The sequence below is a fragment of the Mastigoproctus giganteus genome, chromosome 14 (assembly GCF_048544385.1).
Source record: "Mastigoproctus giganteus isolate SK-2022 chromosome 14, ASM4854438v1, whole genome shotgun sequence".
Classification (NCBI taxonomy): Eukaryota; Metazoa; Arthropoda; class Arachnida; order Uropygi; family Thelyphonidae; genus Mastigoproctus; species Mastigoproctus giganteus.
Window position 1 is genome coordinate 53,818,916 of NC_143588.1, and position 12,820 is coordinate 53,831,735.

The 12,820-nt window shown below is 36.7% G+C and overlaps 1 protein-coding gene across 1 annotated transcript in view; it reads left to right on the forward strand.

Moving 5' to 3' along the window:
• The window catches only part of LOC150075139 (unconventional myosin-Ib-like), a 317,137-nt gene that overhangs the window by 87,493 nt on the left and 216,824 nt on the right, over window positions 1-12,820 (forward strand). The window lies entirely within an intron of this gene.

Below are 12,820 nucleotides of genomic sequence, written 5' to 3' on the forward strand. Positions count from 1 at the left end.
GTAAATATAAAGCACATTAGTCCTGCAATCATTGAACAGACTGCCAAACGATGGCTAGTTTAGTTACCATGTTCCCTCCAACACCAGGTGAAAGCCCATACTGATAAGTAATAATAGGTTGAAAATATGGTGACAGATTTTTATCAAACAATAAACAGTGATCAGATGGCTGTTTCTAGTTGTTTAATTTATTTATTATTATTTTTTTTTTGTTGTTTATAAATTGGGATTGTAAATACCCCTTTTAACCAAACGGGGAAACTCTATGTAAGAATTTTTTAAATAAAATAAAAAGGTTTGAGATAGGGATATGATGCTTCTGAAATACAAATGGAACATGATCAAATAATTTGCTCCTAAGGTGGTGTTAGATGGCTCTGAAAACTTCTAACTGTGGGACTGGGGGAGGTAAACACAGAATAATAGATTAACAATAGCCACAGGCAGCGGTGAAAGTGATTCACACTACTTCAATTAGAACATGAAGCAGTCTAGAAAGCAAGGTGTAGAGGATTTCAAGACCTGCTGGATGTCCTTGTGGAACAAGCAAATACATGGAATGTGTTTGCAGGTATACTTGTATGTACACTAAATAAATATTAAATAAATGGTAAATAAATCTGAATTTCAGGTACTGGTCATATCATCGAATCCAGACACTGTGGGATATCAGAGACATGGTGTCACTCAAATATAAGGGGATTAGAATTATATATGGGGAGAAAAATGTGTATAAACAGGACAGATGGGGGGGATTATGCTCTTAGTTAAGAAGCACATACAATCTAAAGCAGTGCATCCAGTCAACATTAGTAGTGGCAGATGATGCAAGAAAGAAGCTTATACAGCATCAACTAAAAAAAAAAAAAGTTTCCATTTGATCTCCATTCCCTCCAATAAGTTTGTCTAGTTGTACTCTGAATTTATTTAAGCTTTAAGCTATCAACTTCCACAACAACAACTGGTAAAAATTCATTCCAGCAATCAATCATGTGCTGGTTAAAGGCAGACTTATGCACATCTGTTCTGTAACTGTCTTTCCTCAGTTTGAATTTATGTCCCCTCATGTACATAGTCTGAGCAAGAGGAAGAATCACATGAGCATGGAGCTTGCCCAATCAGATCACCTCACCGATGCATAGCCTCCAGTTGCTACAATTTGCAGAACTAAAGTCTGTCTTGGTAAGAGCACCCATTTCTTCCCCTCACCACTTTCGTTGCTCTTTTCTGTACTCATTCCAGCAGCTCTATATCCTTCCTAAAATGAGGCCTCCAGACTTGTATGCAGTACCCCAGATGTGGCCTGACCATTGCCTTAACACTGAACCCTGGGGGACTCCACTAATAACGTTAGTCAAAAAAGAGCAGGGTCCATTGTTTACCACTCTGTCTTCTCCCGCTCAAGGATCCCTTTATCTATAGCAGCAACTTGCCCTTAATGCCACACTGCTCCAAATTGTACAGCAGTCTTTTATGTGCACCAGTATCTAAAGCTTTCCTGAAATCAAAGTATGTGATATCAGAATTATTTTTTTCATCCACTTCCTTTATGACCACATCGTAGTATCCAAACAGATTGATCAGACAAGCTTTCCCCTTAATGAACCTATGCTGTGTCTGAAGAATAACTTTAGTCTTGTCTACATGATCCTTATTACTTCTTTAACCAGTGACTCCATTATTTTCCCTGGACCAGAAGTTAAACTAACAGGTCTGTAATTACTCGTATCAACCTTTGATCGCTTATTCAGTATGAAATGATCACTTCCACCTGAAGTTTCTTAATATATGATGAATTACTGCTGATAATCAAATCAAGAACATTGCTTTCCCTTGTTACCTTGCAGGTAAATAACTTTTTACCCACTTAATTTGCCTATTCCTTCCATTTTTTTGTCCAGACCATTTTTCAACCTACCCACTTCCACAACACTAAGTGGAGTATATTTTAACAGTCAATTACTCTCTGGGTGAAGTGAAATTTCCAGATATCCTTTTCCACTCCATCTTTTTTTTTTATTATTTTAAATTTATGTATGCACGCCATTTCCAAGAGTAAAGATGCTATCAGCTGTTAGTTTACTTAATACTTCTGACACCTTAAACACTTCAATTAAATCACCACATAGATATTCCATAGATGCCACAATTTACAGAACTCCAATTTTTCTTGATTAAAGTATCCTTTTGTTCTCCTATCTAATCTTGTTTCTCTTCTATGCACCCTTTTTGCAGATTTATGTCCTTAAAATAGGTTTCCAAACCTGTATGTAGTATTTTCTGATGTGAAAATACTAATGACTGCTTTGTATAGTGGGATAATTTTATCCTTCTCTCTGTTGAAAAACTTCCTGTATATCATTGACAGAACCCAATGAATCCTATCTTCACTGCTCAGAGAACTTCATAACAGGCTATACAATCTATAGACATTCCTTATTAACTGTCTTGAGTTTGGTACTACCTAAATGCCATAGCATCCATTTATATCACAGATTTTTAAACAGGGAAGTTTGCTTCCCTAGGGTTGGTAATGTAGGTGTGCCAAGGAAGTGAGGCCTCCCAAAATTGCATTTTCTGGCTACATATTTCATTTATAAATTTTGAACCTAGAATAGGCAGGACAAAATTGGAAGAGAAGTGACTATACAGAAAGTTTAAGAACCCCTGATATTTGTAAAATAATAAGAGAAGTTTACCTCAATATACCCTGATATATATTAAACTTCAAATGGCTTTTTTCAATTCATATACTTCAGCAGTTCCCAACCTTTTTTGACTTGCGAGCCCCTTTCAACATAATATTTTTATCACGAACCACTAACCTATATTCTCTGAAATCGTATAATGGTTCTGAATTTTTATTATAAAATATTTCCAGTCCTATGTTTTTATAAGTGATATTGCGTAATAATATAAAATTATTATTAAGTACCTATACATAACAATGGTCTTTGGAATGAAAGAAAATTTAGTATGGAAAACATATTTATATATGATACACAATATACTGTAAGATTCTGTAAGGCTATGTGTCTTACAGTTACAGAATGTATGTAATAAAATCCTTAAACATAATATTAATATGTAGTTATAAATCATAAATTTAATGTGTTTGTTGGGTTTGTTTTTTTGCCGAACAAAGTGTAGCAATGTTTGGTTCGACGGAAGACAGACAGACAGCTTCGAATCTGGTTCTGCATAAAGTTTGTTCTGGTACTGTGACTTCAGTGAGGTATAAATTGAAAAAGCTCTCTACTACATATACGTAATTGAAAATGGCAGCAGGATTTTCCCACCTTTTTAAAAAAAAATTTGAGATTTTCAGTCTTGAATAAGCTTATGAAGTTCAAATGCTGTTGATATATCAAAAAGGTTTTATTTTTCTGTCAGTTTTAGGTCAGCCATTGCCACAAAAGACTCGTCAAATGGAATATGAATCCATTTCAGATGTTTTGGTATTTGTGGAAATACTCTCTAAAAGTAACCTGTAGGAATTTGAGATGCTCTTTAATATATTTTTTAACAACTTTGTCCAGAGTCAGTTAAAAAATTGTGTAAAATGTTGAAACACCCAGCACTGTTATCAATAAAGTCATCCCAAAATTTAAATTTTTTTATCATGCTTTCCACTAAGTCTTGAACAATGAAAACTGTTGTATTTGTGCCTTGTTTGATTTTATTTTTATAAAATTGATCTTATTTGATTTTAAATTTTATATAATTATTAAATTATATGAAAAATATTTTTAAATAAATAATATTTAAAAAAGAGGTCTTTGTTTCATGAACTTGATGCATTTTCTGATTTAGTTTGTTTTTCCTTTACAGCATCTGAGTGAAGCAACCCTTTCCTTTGATACTTCAATATTGCATCTACATAGTAAACAATATGCATAATGTTGACCTCCACTTCTCTTTTTTACTTAAGGGTATTCTTTTGTTCATGCTCTGAGTATGATACTGATCATTTTGGGATTTTAATATGGGCACACAGTAAATAACAAAATGCTGTAAGCATAATACAAAGGGTACTAGGAAAATTTTGCAATATGACGCAACAATGAATCACAGGAAGCTGCTTGTTGCTGCACATTGAGACATGTTCATACGTGCATAGTATCAGCTGCGCCAAGTCGATGGGCTCAGTTATTCATTAGTAGTGAGTGTCAAGTGCTTGCGATGGCATCGTGGTCACGAAATGAGATAAGGACAGTTTTGCGGTATAATTTCGTGCGTGGTTTAACCATAGACCAGTGCTTAGAAGAAATGACTCTTGCACTAGATGATGATTGTCCACATCGTACAACGATATTCAGGTGGTATAGAGAATTCCAAAGGGAAAATTTCACTCTGGAGGATTCTGAGAGGCCGGGAAGGCCACGAACGTCAGTTACGGAGGAAAACGTTACTGCTGTGAGGAAAATGCTTGACGAAAACAGGCGAGTGACCTACCAACAGATAGAGGATACTTTGGGCCTAAATGCACCAGCAATTCGTTCGATTCTGCAAGATCATTTGCACGTGAAGAAACTTTGTTCTCTCTGGGTGCCGCATCAACTGACTGAAGAGCAGATGACACGACGTGTGACTTGGTGCCGGGAGATGTTAAAAAAGTTTGATAAGGGACAATCTCGGTATGTGAACAACATCGTGACAGGTGACGAGACTTGGCTGTACTATTACGATCTACCGACCAAGGCTCAAAACAAAGTTTGGGTCTTTGATGATGACGACACACCCGTAATTGTCAGAAAATCCCGATCTGTAAAGAAGAAAATGATAGCTGTATTTTTCAAATCGAGTGGAATTGTGGAATGTGTCGTTTTGGACACGCAGAAGACAGTCACAGCTAAGTGGTATACTGAACAATGCCTGCCTAAAGTCATTGGATCTATGAAGAACCTGCGGCCAAAGTCAAGAATGGACACCTGGTACCTCCATCCCGATAATGCTCCAGCTCACCGCGCCAAAGCCTGCACCGAATATTTGACCACAACAGGACTGAAACTTCTCGAGCACCCTCCCTACAGTCCAGACCTTGCTCCCTGCGACTTTGCACTGTTCCCGCATGTGAAAATGAAGCTAAAAGGGAGGCGGTTTTCCAGTGATGAGGACCTTCTACAGGCTTGGGACAACGAGTGTGCTTTACTCCCTAGTGAAACTTGGCAGAACTGGTTTAAGGATTGGTTTCGGAGGATGGAGAGGTGTATTGAATGTAGAGGTAATTACTTTGAAAAAATTAAATAAACAAAGCTGTATTGCAAAACTTTCCTAGTACCCTTTGTATTTTAAGTAACCAGTAGCATAATTCTTACTAACTACATTTGACACATGATAGTGTGTGCACTTTCTGTGGTATTTAACAGAAAGAATACTTCACTGTACATGCATAAGTGTTAACTAACCCCATGGGCTCACATCTGGTGAGTATGGGCTTGGCACACCCAGAGTCCTGAGCTGGATATCATCATTCTTCTCTTTCTTGGTGATTCTCTCTCTCTCTCTCTCTCTCTCTCTCTCTCTCTCTCTCAGGGTAACTCGGGAATTTTTTTTGGCTGGTGCAGCATAAGCCTCAGGCTTCCTTGTACCATATGGCTAATAATAATAACTGACGGTCGGTATGTACTACAAAAGAAATTGAAAGAGGATGAACTTAGAAATAAACACAATCAGAATGAGCCTAACTTAGAGGAATCTCACAAAATGCCATAAACACTTGTTCATTTGAATTTGCTTATTTTATATTAACTTGGAAAGCTGAACAGCCAATGTCTGAAAGAGGACACCTGTTCAGAAAGTTGGACTATCCAACTTAAAAACAGATAAGTTCTACTCTTACTTGTGAATAGGAGAGTCATTTACATGTCTCTGGTATGTAGGGACTTTCTTGAATCCAAGGATGCTCTCAGTATTTTAGCTATAGGTTTTATTATCTCTTTTGAAGCTTCTTTTAATATGATTGGATATATTCCACCAGCTCCATGTGTTTTGTTCAGTTTTAGTTGAAACAGTTTCTCTTTCAGCTTTTCTTTTCTACAATTGTCATAAAATCATTTAACTCCCAATCAGTATTAAATGTCTGCTATCCCTCTCTTCAAAAACCTCTTCATATGTGAATATAGATGCAAAATATTATTCAGTTTGTCAGAAACCTGAACAGAATCATCAATGGTTATGCCATTCATGTTAAGTAGACCACTGTGATTCATTCCTCTCCTAGTTTTAATATAAGCAAAGAATTCCTTGCTACTTTTCTTTTCCAGAACTTCTCATAATCTGCTTTACTGTGCCTAATGTCCAGAATAGTAGACTTGATTATCATACGTAATTTATATGTACTGTTGGATTCTTTGTCTTCTGACAATTGATAACCATCCAAATCATTTTGCTAATTTGTTACTAAACTTGTCCTTTCATTTGAAATCCATTTACCCTTTGTTGATATATGTCTCTACAGGGCATAGAGCATTTTATAATGTGTGGGCTGTACTTTCAGAATCAATTCAGGACATGAAAAAAAAGTTTATGTACACATTTGTCCAGTAACGGTAACAAAACGATAGCTCTTTGAATTTGAAAAAACAACTATGGAGTTTTCAGTATTAAAAAAAATAAATAAAAATAGTAAAATAATAAATTAGAATAATCACACATGTACTTAGCATAAATAAAAATTTCATTAGGTATGGGCCTGTTTATTCTTGTTTATTTTTATTTTTTACCATTGAAAATTTTATAGCCAAAAGTTTTTTTTTTTGTTTTTTAATTCAAACATCCATACTCCTTCACCATTCAGAATCAGATATATGCTTATATGATTTTTTTTTCTAATTGTTCATTGATCATAAAGGTATGGCTCATATGTTATGAAAGACTCTGTATGTCAGTATCTCCTTCCTAGCTTAGCTTGCTAGCCTTTATGATTACCTTTGTGAATGCTTACAATTTGGAATTTGCACATTTTATGGTACTAAAGCAGCTAATGCTACATAATCTTGTCTTTTTGCATATTTTTTTTAATACTGATACTATTATTATTTTATTACTCTTTTTATGAAATTCCCAAACACGAGAGTTTAGAATCTATAGTACATCGTACTGTATGTGGGTTGTAGGTTGAGAAGACAGAAGATAATTGTTGACATTAGCCTAGAATTTCTGTAAATTGTAGTTTTTAGTAAATACATGTGAAAGAAGGTTGTTCCAAAAAATAGAAGTAGAATGTTTACAGAGCTGTGGCTGTACTGTATAAATGAGGAAGAGGAAAAGCTGGTTCTGTGAGTTTGCAGTTAGTGAATGGATGCTGAATGGTTGCAGCATGTGTTTGGAGTGATTTGGAAGTGAGTGGGGAAAACTGTAGATGCTAATTCAGAAAAGCATTTCTCCTTGGAAGTAACTATAGAAAAGGCATGCAGCAGAAACTGAATGCCTATGAGACAAAGAGTGGAAAGACGTTGAAATGAAGGGTCATTAATTAATGAATGGCATTTTTATAAAGAATGGTGTCTTTAAGCTTAAGAGAGGATGTGGGAACAATATTCCATTGTACGACAGATTTCAGATTTGTACAGAGTGAGTAGTTGTTTAAAGGAAAACTAACATTGAGAGTAAAAAAAGAAAACCCAGTTTTTTGGATTCAGAGGAAGCGATATTTGTGATGTGCTTATGCCAAGAGAGAGAGAGAGAGAGAGAGAGAGAGAGAGAGAGAGAGAGAGAGAGAGAGAGATTAGAAGTTAGGGCAAATCCTAGTAGAGATATGTAATTTTGTCTAGAAATTTGAGTATCATCAAAAAAGAGCAAGAGATCCGTAGATTTTGACAAATAAGACAGGACTGAATTTTAGGGGATTAAAGTTAACTATATTTTTGTTTGCCCAACTTAAGAATTACCTGGAGACCAGCATTCTAGGACTTGGTGGAGGATATTCAAGTAGTTGAAGCTGTTTGTGCAGGACGAGGTTTCACAAATTGGAAGGTGGAATATACTGTGCTATCATTAGCAAAACTATAGACAGGATTTCCAGTCAGTGGAAGAAAGTCATTAATAAAAAAGATGAAATGAATGAAAGCAGGAACTGAACCTTGGGGAGCACCAGCATTAGTTGTTAAGTTAGAAGACAGGGAGCCATCCACCAGTTTAGAAGCACAGGTTTTTAGAACTAGTAGAGAAATGCCATTAGTATCTGTAGCTTTCTTGGCTTCAAGATTGTTCAGAATTCTTCTAACATCTTTCTGTCGGAAGACCATAAGAGGTATTGAGTAAAGTGTACTGGGTATAGTTCATTTACCACATATATACAGGCCAGTATGAATGTGCTTGCAAACTAAAATATACCTCTAACAACTAAATGAATCCAATGCTGATCATCAGTATAACAATATGAAATATATACGATACTTATCTGTTAATGTAAATCATGGTTTTTTTCCTTTTGAAAGTCCATTTTCCAGATCTCTATCTCTCTCTCTCTCTCTCTCTCTCTCTCTCTCTCTCTGCATTTTCAAAGATGCTCTCCATCTTTGAAGTTTGTTTTCTGTATACCAGATTAGTATTATGAAATAGTTTAGGACAATAGAACTAACCTAATTCAAATGTGCATTCTAACTTATTAACTGACACTTATCGCTAAGCTCAATTGTATCTGAATGGTTATTATTTATTTATTGGCACATTTTTTAGTAAGTGTATGTTTCCAATTATCATTTTGTTTGTCTGTGAGTGTTTTACAAATGGCATTGTTTCATTTCTCTAAATACTTTTGATTAGCTTCCACTGAAGAGAAAGGAACATAGATATCTGGTTTGGTTTTATGATGTATTTGCTAAACGGGTTGGACATTGCAGAAAGTATCCATTCCATGATATAAAAAGCTTCTTTAACTCCCTATTGCCACAATTAATTTTTGTGTCTGGTTGTGGAGAGTGTGGGGGAGTTGACTATGGTTTTTACATTAGATGATTTTTGCTTTTTCATATGCATGACTGCCATATTTGAGATTTCTCCTGTGAAATATAGACACCCAGTGTTCTTATCCACAAGTTGTGGATAACATCAACTTAACTTTTATGGTCAGTCATATAAAAAAAAAAAGTTCCAGTTGCTAACAAAAAGAATATTATGTAATCTTAATCTTGAACGGTTTTCTAGTTAAATGAAATTAGTAGATGTGTTTTATTTTATTCAGGATAAAACATTTGAAATAGCATTAGCATTAGTAGAGGCATATGATGCAAGAAAACAAGCTTATACAGCAACAGCCAAAAAAAAATTTCCCATTTCACTCATCCATTTACTCTAAATGTTTGTCCATTTCTTCCTTGAATTTTTTTTTAGCAATCAACTTCCACAATGACAGATGAAAGTTTGTTGCAGCAATCAACTACCCAATGGCTAAAGGCAAATTTCCACACATCTATTCTACAACTGTCTTTCCTCAATTTGAATTTATGCCCCCTCAGGTTCGTAATCTGATAAGAGGAAGAATCTCATCAGCGTTGAATCTGCTCAAACCATTCAAGGTCTTATACACCTCAATCAGGCGCCTCCGTAGCCAGGTGGGCAGGAGCAGCAGTGCGTAGCACATGCTTCTTGATTAGACTGGGATTCGAGGCCATGACCACCAAATACGGAGGATGTGGAAAGGTCAGGGAATGCCCACCGCATATCCCCGGAGCAATATGGCCTTAGTTGCTAATGCTCCTAAAAACCAAATAACAAACAAACAAACACCTCAATCAGATCACCTTGCAGGTGCTTAGTCTCCAGAACCTGCAATTTGCAGAACTTAAGCCTTTCTTGGTAAGAGGACCCCCTTCATCCCCCTTATCAACCTCGTTGCCCTTCTCTGTACTGGTTCTAACACCTCTACATCCTTTATAAAATGAGGCCTCCAGACTTGTACACAGTACTCAAGGCATGGCCTGACCATTGCCTTATCCAAAGGGATAATCATCTCCTTTTTATGACTAGCAAAATTCCTGTATTTCATTGACAAGACCCCATGACCCACTCTGGCAGCTTGTCTGCACTGCCCAGAAAATTTCCCCCAAATTTTTTCTTTTCTCTACCACCTGAATGTAGTACCATACAGTTGGTGTGTTTCTCTTGGGTTAATGCTACCCATATGCAGTACTTTGCATTTGCCAATGTTAAACTTCAATTGCCACTTCTCAGCCCATTTGCCCAAATTTTTTGATCCTGTTCCAATAGCATACTATCATTACTATCATTAACAACCCTACCAAACTCCGTACCATCTGCAAACTTGGCATTAAGCCTGATATACCTTCATCAACATCATTGATAAATGCAGAAAACAACAATGGGCCAACCATCGAACACTGGGGGACTCCACTAATACCATTAGTCCACGAAGAGCAGTGTCCTTTGATTACCACTCTCTGTCTTCTCCCATTTAACCATCCTTTTATCCATTGTAGCAACTTACCCTTAACTGGTCCAATTTGTACAATAGTCTTCCATGTTCCATGATCTGATTGGCTTGAACAGCTGAGTTTCAGCTGTTCATTTTATATTCATTTTAAAACTATTACCTGTTCTAGATTTATGTATCAGATAAATTATTGTAGTTTTAAACACTTTATTAGCAGGGTGACAATCTAGCACTGATTTAATATTGATTAGAATTTCCAATAATGTGCAAAATTGGTGGATATGAAAATTTTAATTCTGGATTTTATGGAATATCACTCACAGAAAAGTTAAACTTCACTTTTTTAGAATTTTTAGAGAGTGATAGTAACTGATGCTCATAAACATGATTGTATATTCTGCTCATTATTTTTCTTACATTTAATAATGATATTAGCATTAGCATTAGTAGAGGCATATGATGCAAGAAAGCAAGCTTATGCAGCATCAACCAAAAAAAAAAAAAAAAAACCCCTTCCACTTCGCCCTCAGTTCATTCGAAATACCTGTCCAGCTGAGCCTTAAATTTATTTAGGCTATCAACTTCCACAAGGGATGGAAGTCTGTTCCACCATCCAACTACCCACTGAATAAATGCAAATTTCCGCACATCTATCCTACATCTGTCTTTCCTCAATTTGAATTTGTGCCCTCTCAGGTGATTATTCTGAGCAAGAGGCAGTATCCCATCAGCATTGAGCATGCTCAACCCATTCAAGGCTTTGTACACCTCTATCAGATCACCTCGCCGGTGCCTAGTCTCCAGACACTGTAATTTGCAAAATTTAAGCCTTTCTTCATAAGAGCAACCCTTCGCTCCGTTCACTAATCTTGTTGCCCTTCTCTGTACTCGTTCTAGCAGCTCTACATCCTTCTTGAAATGAGGCCTCCAGACCTGTATACAGTACTCAAGTACTGTATACAGGTCTGTATACTCAAGGTGCGGCCTGACCATTGCCTTATACAAGGGAATAATCTCCTCTCTATCCCTGCTAGAAAAATTCCTGTATATCATTGATAAGACACCATGAGCTACTCTTGCAGCCCGTTTGCACTGTTCAGAGAACTTCATATCTGCCTGCACAATTACCCCCAGGTCCTTTTCATTCTCTACCACTGTCACTGTAGTACCACAGAGTTGATATGTTGCTCTGGGGTTGCTGTTTCCCATTTGTAGTACTTTACATTTGTCAATGTTCAACTTCATTTGACACCTCTCAGCCCATCTGCTCAACCTTTCCAGATCCTGTTGCAGCAGCATAACATCAGTAGCATCCTTAACAACCCTGCCAACCTTTGTATCATCCGCAAACTTGGACATTAAGCTTGATATACCATCATCAATATTATTTATAAATACAGAAAACAACAATGGACCCACCACTGAACCCTGAGGGACTCCACTAATAACATCACACCAGGATGAGTAGTGTCCATTAATTACCACTCTCTGTCTTCTGCCACTCAACCATCCCTTTATCCATAGCAACAATTTGCCACCAATGCCACAACTGCTCCAATTTGTGCAGCAGTCTTCCGTGTGCAACAGTATCAAAAGCCTTTCTAAGATCCAAATATATAATATCAAAGTTATTCCCTGCATCCAATTCTTTTGTGACTACATCGTAGTATCCAATCAAATTGGTCAGGCAAGACCTTCCCTTAAAAAAACCATGCTGTGTCTGAGCTATAACTGAATTCTTGTCAAGATGATCCTGCAGTGCTTCTTTAACCAGTGCTTCCATTAATTTTCCTGGAACAGAAGTTAAACTAACAGGTCTATAATTACTTGTGTCAGCCTTTGATCCTCCTTTGTGAATTGGGGTTACATTTGCACATCTCCAGTCTGTGGGTACCTCCTCTGAGTCCAAGGAAGCTCTCATAATTATGGCTAACGGATTGCTTACTTCCTTTGCTGCCTCCTTTAATATAACTGGATAGATCCCATCCACCCCAGGTACCTTTCTTGTATTTATCTTCAACAATTTCTCCTCCACTTTACTCTCAATTATTACAATATCATCTAGCTCACTGCCAGTGTTTACTTCATCTATGGCATTCCCTTCCTGAATAACAACTCATGTGTGAATGTAGATGCAAAATATTGATTTAGTTTGTTAGCTACCTCAGCAGGATTATGAACAGTTGGACCATCGATATCAAGTGGACTAATCTGATTCATCCCCTTCCTTCTAGAGTTTACATAAGTAAAGAACTCCTTGCTGTTTTTCTTTGCATCCCTTGCCAAAGATTTCTCGTCATCTGCCTTCGCCTGCCTAACCTTCTTTGTAACTTGGTTACAGATGAACTTGTATAGGTATCCCATGCATTTTTCTTCTCTGCCATATGTCTCATTAGTTCATCTGACATCCATTTAGGCCTGAAC